Below are 16,245 nucleotides of genomic sequence, written 5' to 3'. Positions count from 1 at the left end.
TGTGTGTGTGTGTGTGTGTGTGTGTGTGTGTGTGTTCATGCTTTATATAATTTATGTATGTGTTCATGTGTGAGAGCACTACTCATAACCCACTTATATTTAACCAGTGACTTATACGATTTCAAAATGTCATCTATGGGAAATAGTAAGAGGGAGAGAGAGAGAGAGAGAGAGAGAGAGAGAGAGAGAGAGAGAGAGAGAGAGAGAGAGAGAGAGAGAGAGAGAAAGAGAAAGGAAGGGAGAGAGGGAGGAGGTGTTGATGTATTGATTCAGTAATGGCCGCCCCAGACTGATAATATTCACTGAGGAAGCTCAAGGCTGTAGATTGAGGGATGAGGTAAGACAGAGGATGGAAAATGGGGTGGGGATGGGTTCAACTCTCTCTCTCTCTTCTGTCTTTCTCAATCACACTTGTGCACACACATATAGAGTCTCAAAAGACAAAAGACTTAATAAGAGGCTATCATGACCGAATCAAGGCAGCAGCTGCTTTTAATACTGAACCAGGAACATTACACACACACACACTGCTGAAAGGTGTAATTATGCTGGAATAGTGCTTACATAAAGGACATCACATATCATATCACATCATACATACAGAATATGCAACACACACACACACTGCTGAAAGGTGTAATTATGCTGGAATAGTGCTTACATAAAGGACATCACAGGCATTGCTGAAGGACACACACATGTGAAGACTGTATCCTGTTTTTCACCCTGCAGGTGTGTGTGTGTGTGTGTGTGTGTGTGTGTGTGTGTGTGTGTGTGTGTGTGTGTGTGTGTGTTCATGCTTTATATAATTTATGTATGTGTTCATGTGTGAGAGCACTACTCATAACCCACTTATATTTAACCAGTGACTTATACGATTTCAAAATGTCATCTATGGGAAATAGTAAGAGGGAGAGAGAGAGAGAGAGAGAGAGAGAGAGAGAGAGAGAGAGAGAGAGAGAGAGAGAGAGAGAGAGAGAGAGAGAGAAAGAGAAAGGAAGGGAGAGAGGGAGGAGGTGTTGATGTATTGATTCAGTAATGGCCGCCCCAGACTGATAATATTCACTGAGGAAGCTCAAGGCTGTAGATTGAGGGATGAGGGTAAGACAGAGGATGGAAAATGGGGTGGGGATGGGTTCAACTCTCTCTCTCTCTTCTGTCTTTCTCAATCACACTTGTGCACACACATATAGAGTCTCAAAAGACAAAAGACTTAATAAGAGGCTATCATGACCGAATCAAGGCAGCAGCTGCTTTTAATACTGAACCAGGAACATTACACACACACACACTGCTGAAAGGTGTAATTATGCTGGAATAGTGCTTACATAAAGGACATCACATATCATATCACATCATACATACAGAATATGCAACACACACACACACTGCTGAAAGGTGTAATTATGCTGGAATAGTGCTTACATAAAGGACATCACAGGCATTGCTGAAGGACACACACATGTGAAGACTGTATCCTGTTTTTCACCCTGCAGGTGTGTGTGTGTGTGTGTAGGTTATGGACTATTTTGCTCCTTCTTCTCCTTTCTGATTTAAAGGACATCACAGGCATTGCTGAAGGACACACACATGTGAAGACTGTATCCTGTTTTTCACCCTGCAGGTGTGTGTGTGTGTGTGTGTGTGTGTGTAGGTTATGGACTATTTTGCTCCTTCTTCTCCTTTCTGATTTAAAGGACATCACATATCATATCACATCATACATACAGAATATGCAACACACACACACACGTACCTGACCCATTTTAATTACACAGTTCCCTGGATATAATGGACAACACAAATATAGCTTTCAAAACACACACACACACGTACCTGACCCATTTTAATTACACAGTTCCCTGGATATAATGGACAACACAAATATAGCTTTCAAAACACACACACACACTGCTGAAAGGTGTAATTATGCTGGAATAGTGCTTACATAAAGGACATCACAGGCATTGCTGAAGGACACACACATGTGAAGACTGTATCCTGTTTTTCACCCTGCAGGTGTGTGTGTGTGTGTGTGTGTAGGTTATGGACTATTTTGCTCCTTCTTCTCCTTTCTGATTTAAAGGACATCACATATCATATCACATCATACATACAGAATATGCAACACACACACACACTGCTGAAAGGTGTAATTATGCTGGAATAGTGCTTACATAAAGGACATCACAGGCATTGCTGAAGGACACACACACATGTGAAGACTGTATCCTGTTTTTCACCCTGCAGGTGTGTGTGTGTGTGTGTGTGTGTGTGTGTGTGTGTGTGTGTGTGTGTGTGTGTGTGTGTGTGTGTGTGTGTGTGTGTGTGTGTGTGTGTGTGTGTGTGTGTGTGTGTGTGTGTGTGTGTGTGTGTGTGTCTTCTGACCTTTAAGAGGCAGGTGGAGGTGCAGGTGGAGGTGCAGGTATAAGTGGAGGTGCAGGTATAAGTGGGCGCAGGTATAAGTGGAGGCGCAGGTGGAGGTGCAGGTGGAGGTGCAGGTATAAGTGGAGGTGCAGGTATAAGTGGAGGTGCAGGTGGAGGTGCAGGTATAAGTGGAGGTGCAGGTATAAGTGAGGCGCAGGTGAAGGTGCAGGTATAAGTGGAGGTGCAGGTATAAGTGGAGGCGCAGGTGGAGGTGCAGGTGGAGGTGCAGGTATAAGTGGAGGTGCAGGTATAAGTGGAGGTGCAGGTATAAGTGGGCGCAGGTGAAGGTGCAGGTATAAGTGGAGGTGCAGGTATAAGTGGAGGCGCAGGTGAAGGTGCAGGTATAAGTGGAGGTGCAGGTATAAGTGGAGGCGCAGGTGAAGGTGCAGGTATAAGTGAGGTGCAGGTATAAGTGGAGGCGCAGGTGGAGGTGCAGGTGGAGGTGCAGGTATAAGTGGAGGTGCAGGTATAAGTGGAGGTGCAGGTATAAGTGGGCGCAGGTGAAGGTGCAGGTATAAGTGGAGGTGCAGGTATAAGTGGAGGTGCAGGTATAAGTGGAGCGCAGGTGAAGGTGCAGGTATAAGTGGAGGTGCAGGTATAAGTGGAGGCGCAGGTGGAGGTGCAGGTGGAGGTGCAGGTATAAGTGGGCGCAGGTGGAGGTGCAGGTATAAGTGGAGGCGCAGGTGAAGGTGCAGGTATAACTGGAGGTGCAGGTATAAGTGGAGGCACAGGTGGAGGTGCAGGTATAAGTGGAGGTGCAGGTATAAGTGGGCGCAGGTGAAGGTGCAGGTATAAGTGGAGGTGCAGGTATAAGTGGAGGCGCAGGTGGAGGTGCAGGTATAAGTGGAGGTGCAGGTATAAGTGAGGCGCAGGTGAAGGTGCAGGTATAAGTGGAGGTGCAGGTATAAGTGAGGCGCAGGTGAAGGTGCAGGTATAAGTGGAGGTGCAGGTATAAGTGGAGGCGCAGGTGGAGGTGCAGTTACAAGTGGAGGACCAGGTGGAGGAGCAGGTGGAGGTGAATGTGTTAGTCTCTGAATGCACAAAAATGCTTTTATTTATATTTTTTAGAAATGTATCACAATGACTCATTTATTGCACATCCTGGCTCTGATTCATTACATCTTCACTGCGTGATGCATTTGACTGATAACACGAGTGCGAACCAGTTAGTCGTCATGGTAACGAAGTGTGAAAAATAGGTCACATGTGAAACCTCAATTTCATTATTATTATTACTTGATCCAAATTGGAGACATCCTTCTGGAACTGGTTATTTGCCGTCTTTTTCTGGTGTGTGTGTGTGTGTGTGTGTGTGTGTGTGTGTGTGTGTCTGAAAGAGACTCATTAATCCACAGTGTCATTAAGGGCAGCTGAGCGTCTGACTGTGATTAATTTTGTGAAAGCTGCCGCAGTGATAAAGGTCACATTCAGCGTGTTAATCTCCACTGACCTCTGGCCTGTGTGTGTGTGTGTGTGTGTGTGTGCGTCCGTGCGTGTGTGCTTGTGTGTGTGTGTGTGTGTGTGTGTGTGTGTGTGTGTGTGTGTGTGTGTGTGTGTGTGTGTGTGTGTGTGTGTGTGTGTGTGTGTGTCTTCTGACCTTTAACCCTGCTGAGGAAACGCAGGACAATAGCCACATTATACACACCAGAATTCACACTACTAGCATTCAAAAGAGACACACAGACACAAAGAGAGAGAATGTGTGTGTGTGTGTGTGTACACATGCAAAATCTATCTATCTATCTATCTATCTATCTATCTATCTATCTATCTATCTATCTATCTATCTATCTATCTATCTATCTATCTATCTATCTATCTATCTATCTATCTGTGTTTTCTTGTTCTCACTTTTGGACTTTCTTTCTTTCTTTCTTTCTTTCTTTCTTTCTTTCTTTCTTTCTTTCTTTCTTTCTTTCTTTCTTTCTTTCTTTCTTTCTTTTTTCTCTCTCTCTCTCTCTCTCTCTCTCCTCTCTCTCTCTCTCTCTTTCTTTCTCTCTCTCTTTCTGAGGGATTTCTAAAGAGATTATCTTCCATAGAATTCATTTCATACACCACAGGGCATGAGCATAGTTTCTGTATTGGATTTTTCACTTTTATTCTCTCTCTCTGTTCCCTCAGAGGCAGTGAGTCAGCATAAGCGTGGAGGACAAACTCAAGCCCACCGTCACCTTTTCCCCCGAACACACACACATCACACTGCAAAGACGTTCAAGGTCTGGAGTCACTGTAGCCTCAAGACAGAGTTATGTGCAGGGTCATGTGATCACCTGATTAGCACAATACATTATATATTAAGGGTTTTGTACATATTAATGATCCAATATCACATTATTACTGGTTTTAGCATACAGAAAACACACACACACACACACACACACACACACACACACACACACATACACAAACACACAATCACATTCACACATATATACACACACACACACATACACACTCACACAACATACTTGTTTAATATTCACAGAACACCCACACTGCATAATCACACACACACACAGCTGTGCTAATAAGAAATGCCACACACTCGAATCTGAAGAGGCTGCAGACGTGTCACGATTCTGCTCGTCTTATGGCTTATAACCGTGAAGATCACAACCATGAAGGATGTGAGAGAACAAGGCATGAGAGAACATCTCTCTCACACACTTCATTACACATTTCTTTGAAAAACACACACACACACACACACACACCTCTCTCACATGCTATAATCTGCAAGAAAGGATACAATAGTTAGGAGGAATGAGAAAAGATTTTCATGGTCACATGCCAATGCTAAACTGGTAGATGTAGTGTCACTGCTTTATGTATGTATGTATGTATGTATGTATGTATGTATGTATCTATCTATCTATCTATCTATCTATCTATCTATCTATCTATCTATCTATCTATCTATCTATCTATCTATCTATCTATCTATCTTTTGTTTTTTGTACATTCTCTGGTATGGTATGGTATGGTATATTTTGGTATGGTGTGGTATGGTATGGTATGGTATGGTATGGTATGGTATATTATGGTATGGTATGGTATGGTATGGTATGGTATGGTATGGTATATATATGGTATATTATGGTATGGTATAATGGTATGGTATAGTATGTATGGTATGGTATGTATAGTATGGTATGGTATAGTATAGTATAGTATATGGTATGGTATAATGGTATGGTATAATGGTATAGTATATAATGGTATAGTATATATATGGTATAGTATATTATAGTTTGGTATAGTATGGTATAGTATAGTATAATTATGGTATAATTATAGTATATTATAGTATAGTATAATTATAGTATGGTATAGTATGGTATAGTATGGTATAGTATATATGGTATATTATAGTTTAGTATAGTATAGTATGGTATAGTATGTATGGTATAGTATGTATAGTATAGTATAGTATAGTATGGTATATTATGGTATGGTATAGTATGGTATGGTATAGTATGGTATGGTATAGGTATAGTATAGTATGGTATGGTATAATTATGGTATGGTATATGGTATGGTATAGTATGTATGGTATGGTATGGTATATAGTATGGTATGGTATATTATGGTATGGTATGGTATAGTATGGTATAGTATGGTATAGTATAGTATGGTATGGTATGGTATGGTATAGTATGGTATAGTATGGTATGTATGGTATGGTATAGTATAGTATGTATGGTATGGTATGGTTATGGTATGGTATGGTATGGTATGGTATGGTATGGTATGGTATGGTATGGTATAGTATGGTATGGTATGGTTATGGTATGGTATGGTATGGTTATGGTATGGTTTGGTATAGTATGGTATTATGGTATGGTATGGTATAGTATATATGGTATATATGGTATATATGGTATGGTATATATATGGTATGGTATGGTATGGTATGGTATGGTATAGTATGGTATGGTATGGTATATGGTATAGTATGGTATAGTATATGGTATGGTATGGTATGGTATGGTATGGTATAGGTATGGTATGGTATATAATAGTATGGTATGGTATATATGGTATGGTATATATATGGTATATATGGTATATTATAGTATGGTATAGTATAGTATGGTATATAGTATGGTATAATTATAGTATAGTATAGTATATAATAGTATGGTATGGTTTAGTTTGGTATGGTATGGTATGGTATGGTATAGTATGGTATGGTATAGTATATATTATAGTATAGTTTAGTATGGTATAGTATATGGTATGGTATATGGTATGGTATGGTATGGTATGGTATATAGTATGGTATATATATTATAGTATAGTATGGTATAGTATAGTATAGTATATAATAGTATGGTATGGTATAATGGTATAGTATATGGTATATATGGTATATATATGGTATGGTATGGTATGGTATGGTATGGTATGGTATAGTATTATGGTATGGTATATATAGTATGGTATGGTATAGTATATATGGTATGGTATGGTATGGTTTGGTATGGTATAGTATGGTATGGTTTGGTATGGTTTAGTTTGGTATGGTATGGTATGGTATGGTATGGTATGGTATAGTATGGTATGGTATAGTATATTATGGTATGGTATGGTATAGGTATGGTATGGTATGGTATGGTATAGTATAGTATGGTATATATGGTATATTATGGTTTAGTATGGTATAGTATATGGTATGGTATGTATAGTATGGTATAGTATAGTATATATAGTATGGTATATATAGTATGGTATATGGTATGGTATATATTATGGTATGGTATAGTATGGTATGGTATAGTATATGGTATATATATATGGTATAGTATAGTTTAGTATGGTATAGTATATTATGGTATAGTATAGTATAGTATGGTATATATATTATGGTATAGTATAATTATAGTATAGTATAGTATAGTATGGTATAGTATAGTATAATGGTATAGTATATGGTATAGTATAGTATAGTATAGTATAGTATAGTATAGGTATGGTATGGTATGGTATGGTATATATAGTATAGTATGGTATGGTATGGTATAGTATGGTATGGTATGGTATGGTATGGTATGGTTTGGTATGGTATGGTATGGTATGGTATGGTATAGTATAGTATGGTATAGTATATTATGGTATGGTATATTATGGTATAGTATGGTATGGTATAGTATGGTATGGTATATATGGTATAGTATATTATAGTTTAGTATGGTATGGTATGGTATAGGTATGGTATAGTATGGTATAGTATGTATGGTATGGTATGGTATATTATGGTATGGTATAGTATGGTATGTATGGTATGGTATGGTTATGGTATGGTATATTATGGTTTAGTATGGTTTGGTATGGTTTGGTTTGGTATGGTATGGTATGGTATGGTATAGGTATGGTATAGTATAGTATAGTATAGTATGGTATAGTATAGTATATAGTATGGTATATGGTATGGTATAATATAGTATGGTATAGGTATGGTATGGTATATATATATGGTATGGTATGGTATGGTATATGGTATATGGTATATTATGGTATGGTTTAGTATAGTATATTATGGTATGGTATGGTATGGTATTATGGTATGGTATAGTATGGTATGGTTTAGTATAGTATGGTATGGTATGGTTTAGTATGGTTTGGTTTGGTATGGTATGGTATGGTATGGTATAGTATAATTATGGTATAGTATGGTATAGTATGGTATGGTATGGTATGGTATAGTATATTATGGTTTGGTATGGTATGGTATGGTTTGGTATGGTATAGTATGGTATGGTATGGTATGGTATGGTATGGTATGGTTTGGTATGGTATGGTATATATGGTATGGTATAGTTTAGTATAGTATGGTATATAATGGTATGGTATATATGGTATATTATAGTATATTATGGTATAGTATATGGTATAGTATGGTATATGGTATAGTATATGGTATAGTATATGGTATGGTATGGTATGTATGGTATGGTATGGTATGGTATGGTATGGTATGGTATGGTTTGGTATGGTATGGTATGGTATGGTATGGTATATATGGTATAGTATATTATGGTATGGTTTGGTATGGTATAGTATGGTATGGTATAGTATGGTATATAATGGTATGGTATATATGGTATATTATGGTTTAGTATGGTATATATGGTATGGTATGGTATATATGGTATGGTATGGTATAGTATGGTATGGTATAGTATATTATAGTATGGTATGGTTTGGTATAGTATATTATGGTTTGGTATGGTTTGGTATGGTATGGTATGGTATGGTATAGTATATGGTATAGTATGGTATAGTATAGTATAGTATATTATAGTATGGTATATTATGGTATGGTATAGTATATTATAGTATAGTATAGTATGGTATGGTATAGTATATTATAGTATGGTATATTATGGTATGGTATAGTATATTATGGTATAGTATATGGTATGGTATAGTATGGTATGGTATGGTATGGTATGGTTTAGTATAGTATGGTATGGTATGGTTTAGTATGGTATAGTTTGGTATGGTATGGTATAGTATATTATAGTATGGTATAATTATGGTATGGTATGGTATAGTATGGTATGGTATAGTATAGTATATGGTATGGTATGGTATGGTATGGTTTGGTATGGTATGGTATGGTATGGTATGGTATGGTATAGTATGGTATGGTTTAGTATGGTATAATTATGGTATAGTATATTATAGTATATTATAGTATAGTATGGTATAGTATATTATGGTATGGTATATTATGGTATGGTATATATATGGTATATTATAGTATGGTATGGTATATATATGGTATAGTATGGTATAGTATATTATAGTATGGTATATATATGGTATGGTATAGGTATGGTATGGTATATTATAGTATGGTATATGGTATAGTATATGGTATGGTATAGTATGGTATGGTATATTATGGTTTGGTATAGTATATTATGGTTTGGTTTAGTATGGTATGGTTTGGTATGGTATGGTATATTATGATTTACTTTGGTATGGTATGGTATGGTGAAGTGCGATGTGGTATGGTTTATTATGCTTTATAATGGTATAAGATGGATTTGTATAGTATAATATGGTTTATTTTGGTATTGAAACATTGTAAAGTTTAGTTTAGCTCATTATGGTGTTGAATCGATGGCTAGGTGATGTGTGTGACATGGTTTAGTTTGCTTTATTGTGATATGGTTTGGTGCAGTTTGGTAAGGTATGGTTTAGAGTTCTTTATTGTGGGATGGATATTATCAGTTCTGTTGGTATGGTGTAGTATGATCTTGTATGTCATGGGGATGTTTAATTTGGTTTATTTTGGTATGGTATTTATGTTATGGTTCAGTATGTTTAAGTTTGTATGGTATTGTGTAGGACGTCTAGGTACGGTTTAGGTTGTATGATGTGATTTGTTTGGTTTATTCTGGTTTGGGATGGATAATATTGGTTCTGATCTGAGATGGTAAGATAATGTACTATGTGAGAGAATATGAAATGGTTTTGTTGTGGTACATTTTTGCATAGTTTGGTTTATGAAATGGTACAGTCTGGTTTTAGTATAGTAGAGTATTGTACAGAATTTCTCCCTTTCTGCTCTTTATAAAGACTGTCACTCTGCCAGTTCTCTCTGCCAGGGGGTTCAGCCAGGGCAATGAAGCTGAAATAAAAATCTGCATGAGGATATAATAAAGTGTCAGTAGAGAAGCTTCAGTCCCAGAAGAAGGCAGAAGCTGTCAGATAAGAAGCGACTCTGTAGAGACGGCTGATAGCCAATTCATTACAGGATTTCACAATATTCTTATCTGTAATCTATTTCAATTTCCAGATAAGTGACACCGAGCTCTTGCGCTGACACGTCTTGAAATTAGAAGGAAGTCTACATTTTCGTAGGAACACAATGGAAAAAAGAGGACAAAAAAAGGCAGGGGATTGACAGATTGAAAGAGAATTGTGATGCATGTATGTGCAGGGAAAAAGCCTTAGTTGGTTACACCCCTTTTCTCTTGTACCTTACAGGGAAAAAATAAAAAAATTAAATTTGATGTTAGTTCGGGTTTTTTGTTCAGTGTGGAGACGTACAGGACGTCTTAATATTCTATTCATTAAGGACACTGACGTCTGGACTCTTCCATAGAAGTGACAGATTTTCTTTTTATAGTCTGTGTGTGAAACGTTGGAGAAAAACATATGAGATCATATTTGGGCATACAGAGCCACTCGAACGTTCGGATAAACTGAATCATAGCAGGATTTTTTTTTTAAGTCTGGATTTGCTTATACAATTGAATATTCCTGTCAGAAATACAAAGGGGACATATGAAACTCACTCCTACCAGTAACTGGAGCTCAGAAACAGACCCTGAAGCTGAGAAGCCCCATCATGCAACCTACAGTGTTTTCTTAATTTTGTTATTCTTCTTTATTGCATTTCTTTTTTCTCCAGCACACAAAAAAAATTATTTTATATTCAACATCTCAAACAACTCTTTCTGAGCTGTTTGGCTTCAGTGACTGCTTTTCCTAAAGTTTTAAGAACTGAGGGAAAAAGATCTCATAGCTAATTCAGGGATGAGTACGAGGGGCATGTCACCTTTGCCTTTATCAATTGCAGCATTGTTTTTCCCTTTAGTTCAAATTAATTTCTGTTGCACTTTAAACATCGTCACAAAGCTGGTTTGTGGAAATCCGGATACAAATTTCGCATTTACACGTTTAGATCAGGCAGTTACAGGAAACTCCGAGTTGATGTATGTGAAAGAGGGCAGATAGCAGAGTGAGCTGTACAGCATATTAATAAAGATCAAGTTAGCTGGAGAGAGGTACAGTTTAGGAAGTGGCAGCTCAGTAGATAAGCTGTTGGACTTCTGATCAGAACTTCATGGGCCCTTGAGCAATGCCCTTAATCATCAGTTGCTCATCTGACTGTAAGTCACTGTGGATAAGGGCATCTGCCAAATGTTAAAAATGTAAATGTAGTTTAAGTCTTCATCCTGCTCAGCCTGTATTTATCATATGATAGGAAAGAGGATTCTGATATTGGGAGAAAACATTGGGAGAATGTTATATAAATGTAATATAATGATGTCGTTATAAATTGTAATTGAAATTGTATAGCAATGATTGAAAAAGTTGGTGATAAAAGATTGTTCCACATCCAAGTGCAGATGGTCAAAAAAAGATACAGATTGGTGCAAAGGCAGGAAAATAATCCATCCGAATCATCTAAATAATAATAACAAAAATCGAAAGGCAAAACAATGTCAACAAACAATTCAAATGAGGCATTGATATTATCAAGAACTATCTTAAGACAGTGTGTGTTCTTGTTGGAAATCATAGTCCGTGGCAGCCATATAAGGGAGGTCATAGCTTAGTGGTTAAAGCTGCATGTACACCAATTCGGATGCAAGTCAAAAAGCTTTTATTGTGGTGAATTGAGACAACGTGTCTCCAGGATCCTGGTGCTACATAAAACAACACAGCGCTAAAGACTAAAGGACGTGTCCTCGCCACATAAAGTGCATCGTCTACACTTTCGTTTTCAATCATTTCCCAAAAGTTGTTCATCCACACTGAAACTTCAGATAACGTTTACATCCCCCTACTGCGCTATCAAAACGTAAGACGCGTCGACCTGCGTAATTTACACCTGCCGTTTATTTATTCAACGGCTCTTTGAAATGTCTCAGCATCGTTCTCAAAAGCCTCCGTTTTCAAAGTTCACACTGCGATGGGAAAATGACGTTTTCAAATGTATCCGCTTTGGAAAGTCGTTTCAAAACGCTACGTTTTCGTTGAATAAAAACGCCGTCTCAGTGTGGACGGAATTCCAAAACGGAGAGAAAAATACTTTTTTCGTTCAAGTGTGGACATGGCCTAAGGCATTAGACTTTGGATCCGAGGGGTCGTGAGTTCATATGAATGTGATAAATGTAAGTCGCTCTGGATAAAGGCGTCTGCCAAGTGCCATAAATGTAAATATTTGCAAGGAATTGGAGTTTCTGTCCTGTTGTGACTTGATATAGAATGATACAAATTCAATGTTCAGAGTTTGACAGTCAGTTTAAATGGCATTACATCCATGAACAACCATCGCAGTATCGTAGCAACTTATCTGTAAGTTCAGGATAGAAACCGAGGGAGACTGTTGTTAGCTGTGAATGTGAGTAAAATCATGGACACTTTTCTGACTGAAATATTACTTCAAAATGTTATGAGTAGCTCAGATTTGAGTTACGATCACCTCATGACACATACGGCATTGATGATGTGTGTGATATCATTATTATTATTATGTAAACACCCTCTTATTAATAAATCAATGATCATGTCTATAGTAACGTCTATGGCAGTTGCACCACAGGACTGCTTTTAAAATGGTGTGTAAATATTGATATGGTGAGGTGTTGGTTTAACATTCAGGGAAGGAGTCTCCAGTTCTAGTGCTTTGTAACAGTTAATGTTAAAGCTTTAACTTCCACCACAGTTTACACACTGCTGTCTGATTCTCTTTCTCACTGTGAATACTGTCAAAAATATCCTCACGTACATCTTCACAGAAGTATAAATCAGCCCACACACACACACAAACACACACACACACACACACACACATATACAGTATATCCATAGGGGAGAGGGGGTAAAGATAGAAACAGGATAGAGAAAATATCATGTGATGTAGAGTCATTTATCTTTAGTGCTATAGCGTTTCTCTTTATGTGAGTGTGTGTGTGTGTGTCTGTGTGTGTGTGTTGGAAAAGGATGTGACTCGTAGGAGTACTAACCCACAATGATTTATGACTCACTCTGCTGAGGCACACAGGTTTCTCTCTCTCTCTCTCTCTTACACACACACACACACACACACACACACACATACACACACACACTTGTATTATTCTATATGTGACACATAAATCAGGGAGACTTTAAATATTTCCTCTGCATCCATTTATACCCAAATGGAAAGAAGGAAAGAGGAGATAACAGGGACATGTTTTCACGGATACACATTTTGCATAATTTTCACACTGTGCAGAGAGATATTGTGTGTGTGTGTGTGTGTGTGTGTGGGTATGTGTGTGTGCTGTTAAAAAAAAAATAACTTAGATTTTTTTGGTTCTATTTCTGCCACTGATTTTCCTCTGACATCCTGAATTTCCTTTTACACAGAAGTGTTTGTTTCTCTGTAAGTATAAATAAGAACTGGTTCCTCAGGGGTTAAGGCTGTGGTTACAGATCGGAAGGTTGGGTGTTTGAGCCCCAGTATCACCAAACTGCCTCTGTCGGGCCCTTGAGCAAGGCCCCTAACCCTCAGCGCTCCAGGGGCGCTGTATCATGGCTGACCCTGTGCCCTTAGCTTCCTAGCATTGCTGTGATATATAAAGAAAGAATCTTATTGAGCTTTAAAGTACATGTGACATGCAAGATTTTGTTCTCTGGATCAGACCCATGGGTCTGGATTTCAGGTTTCAGACTCGGCTCCGCCCCCTGTCACAATACAATAATGCATACAAAGGATGCTTTGTAATTTACGGCTGTGTCTGAGCCGTGAATTGTTGATCACCATCGATTACATTAAAGACGGATTAATTATCTGAAAGCACTCAGAGAAGAGAGAGAGAGAGAGAGAGAGAGAGAGAGAGGAGGTGCTTATGTGGAAGGTTTTAATGATATCTTTATATACGTCTACTGTATCATATAATACATAATGATATTTATTAGGAGTTGATTCATGTATAAACTCAATAATTGTTGAATTAAAATGATGTCAGTTAAAAAAAATGCATGAAACAGGTTCAGGATGTGTATGTATATGTAATGAATGATACGTTCAAGGTTATGCTGTAAAAACAAGAGCATCCTCTGAATAATTATCTATGAGGTGTAATTTGAAGTGGAGTCTCTGCCTGTTCCCACCATGACACTGCCCTCATACATGTCCTGCACCACCCTCACATACTTCTCTGACACACCAGACTTCCTCATACAATACCACAACTCCTCTCTCCACCCTGTCGTACGCTTTCTCTAAATCCACAAACACATAATGGAACTCCTTCTGACCTTCTCTATACTTCTCCATCAACATCCTCAAAGCAAATATTACGTCTCTAGTGCTCTACCTCGGCATAAAACCATACTGCTGCTCACAGATGGTCACCTCTTCTCTCAGCCTGGCTTCCACTACTCTTTCCCATAACTTCATGATGTGACTGATCAACTTAATTCCCCTGTAGTTACTGCAGGTCTGCACATGTCCATTATTCTTAAAGATCAGTACCAGCACACTCCTTCTCCATTCCTCAGGCATCCACTCACCTTCCAGCTCCACTGCCATCTCACCTAAACATCTCCACATTCTATAGCAGGGACCCCTGGTATAAATTGTCATTTCTTTACTCTTTTTTCTTTCCCTCGCTTCATCTTTTGTTACCAAGAAGCCAGAAAATGAACCGTAATACTCTACTCTGAACCTTTCCCTCTAGACCAACACTGACACTGGAGACTCCTTCCATAAATGTTAACTTTTATCAGTGAGAGGATTCACATTCGTTTGGGGATTAAAGAGTGAGCTGGAGACAGATAGAGTGAGACAGAGAAGGAAAGAGTGAGACAGAGAGACAAGGGAGGGATGGGACGGTAATGTTTTGTGTAACGATGCAATGAGAATAAATCAGGCTACAGGCTCGGCTGAGACTCCCTCTGCACAGCCATTAGCTTTATTTATGTCCTGCAAACCGTCCATTGTCTCTGTTTCCCTGTCACCAGTCTCTCTCTCTCTCTCTCTCTCTCTCTCTCTCTACCTACCTATCTTTCTCACCATCTCTCTCCCACCCTTTTATCTCTTCATGTCTGTCTCGCTACCCCTTCCTGTCTGTATCTGATTTTTATGTACCTGTCTCTCCACTAGATCTTTCCTACCATTCTATCCTCCATTTTTCTCTCTATCTATCTCTCTGTCTTGCTTTCTCACCATCTCGCTACCCGTCTCACTCCAATAAATCACCATTCTGTATTTGACATGCCTGTCTTTTCATCTCTTTCTCTCTCTCTCTCTCTCTCTCTTACTCTCTCTCTCTCCGTCTCACCATCTCTCTACCTGTCTCACTCTCACGATCATGGTTTTTCATGCCTCTCTTCCTCTCTCTCTCTCTCTGTCTCTTTTATCAAACTTTATACCTGTCCATCTCCCCCACATCTCTATCATCATTTTGTCTTTTCATGCCTTTCTCTTTCTCTCCCAGAAATATCATCTTTCGCTCTCACACTCTTCCTCCTACTCTTAATATATCTTTGTCTACTTTTTTCCCTCACCTTCCCACATGTATCCTTTCCCCCCTCGGCGTCCTCAGGGCCAGAGCTACCTTGCATTTGTATCTGTTAAACACGTCCTAATCCTAAGCGTTCTTTTGTTTGTTTGTTTGTTTGTTTGTTTGTTTGTTTGTTCGCAAATGCTTTAAATCACATCTCAGCGCAACCATCTGTAACCACACTCCATCATCTGCCCCTACGACACCCAGGAGACGCATTCCATCTGTAATCAACTCTTTATGATTCCTCATATAATCACGGCTCAGCAGTCTGCAGCCGTTTACACACCCGTCAGGTCCGTTTATAAGAACAGAGTGATCTCCATCCATCCTCAGACTGTAAAGCCGTGTCCTGGATTTCCCTGCTCGTCTCATCTCGTCTCATCTCGTCTCGTCTAGTCTAGTCTCCGCACTCCCCCGTCTGCTCTGATGGATTTCGTTTTGTCTCTCTTTCTTTTTCCTTATTTCAATAGCACTCAAGTGCTCCTCATCACATTTTACATCCCTCTGCCAAGTT

The sequence above is a fragment of the Silurus meridionalis genome, chromosome 17 (assembly GCF_014805685.1).
Source record: "Silurus meridionalis isolate SWU-2019-XX chromosome 17, ASM1480568v1, whole genome shotgun sequence".
Classification (NCBI taxonomy): domain Eukaryota; kingdom Metazoa; phylum Chordata; class Actinopteri; order Siluriformes; family Siluridae; genus Silurus; species Silurus meridionalis.
Note: the sequence above shows the minus strand (reverse complement) of the source record.